Here is a 301-nt window from a genome sequence, read left to right on the forward strand (position 1 = left end):
CAATGTATACTATAGGACAGTAAACCAAAAATATCGTTTAAAGTTGGAGAGATACAAAAATATGCATAAATAAATAAATAAATGTTAACTACCGGTAGGTAAAATAAGATATGTATGAACAACAAAAATAAAATCAGCTACATTTATTTGTTATTGGCTGTGGAAGGTTATTGGTTATGTTCACATACTTATTTGATTATTAAAATGTAAACCGGTCTCTAGTAATTGTGTGCTCAAAGTGCACCAGATTGAAGCATTTTACTGTCAAATGTTCAAAAACAAATCTTCCCGGGGGGTGCAT

At 30.6% G+C, this 301-nt stretch overlaps 2 protein-coding genes across 4 annotated transcripts in view; one reads left to right on the forward strand and one right to left on the reverse strand.

Moving 5' to 3' along the window:
* cfap119 (cilia and flagella associated protein 119) overlaps window positions 1–301 on the reverse strand; it is a 19,537-nt gene that overhangs the window by 7,726 nt on the left and 11,510 nt on the right. The gene's annotated exons all lie outside the window — the stretch shown is intronic.
* The window catches only part of LOC104946329 (tubby protein homolog), a 14,885-nt gene that overhangs the window by 5,518 nt on the left and 9,066 nt on the right, over window positions 1–301 (forward strand). The gene's annotated exons all lie outside the window — the stretch shown is intronic.

The sequence above is a fragment of the Notothenia coriiceps genome, unplaced genomic scaffold, assembly GCF_000735185.1.
Source record: "Notothenia coriiceps isolate Sejong01 unplaced genomic scaffold, NC01 NC01_scaffold00010968, whole genome shotgun sequence".
In the NCBI taxonomy this organism is placed as follows: domain Eukaryota; kingdom Metazoa; phylum Chordata; class Actinopteri; order Perciformes; family Nototheniidae; genus Notothenia; species Notothenia coriiceps.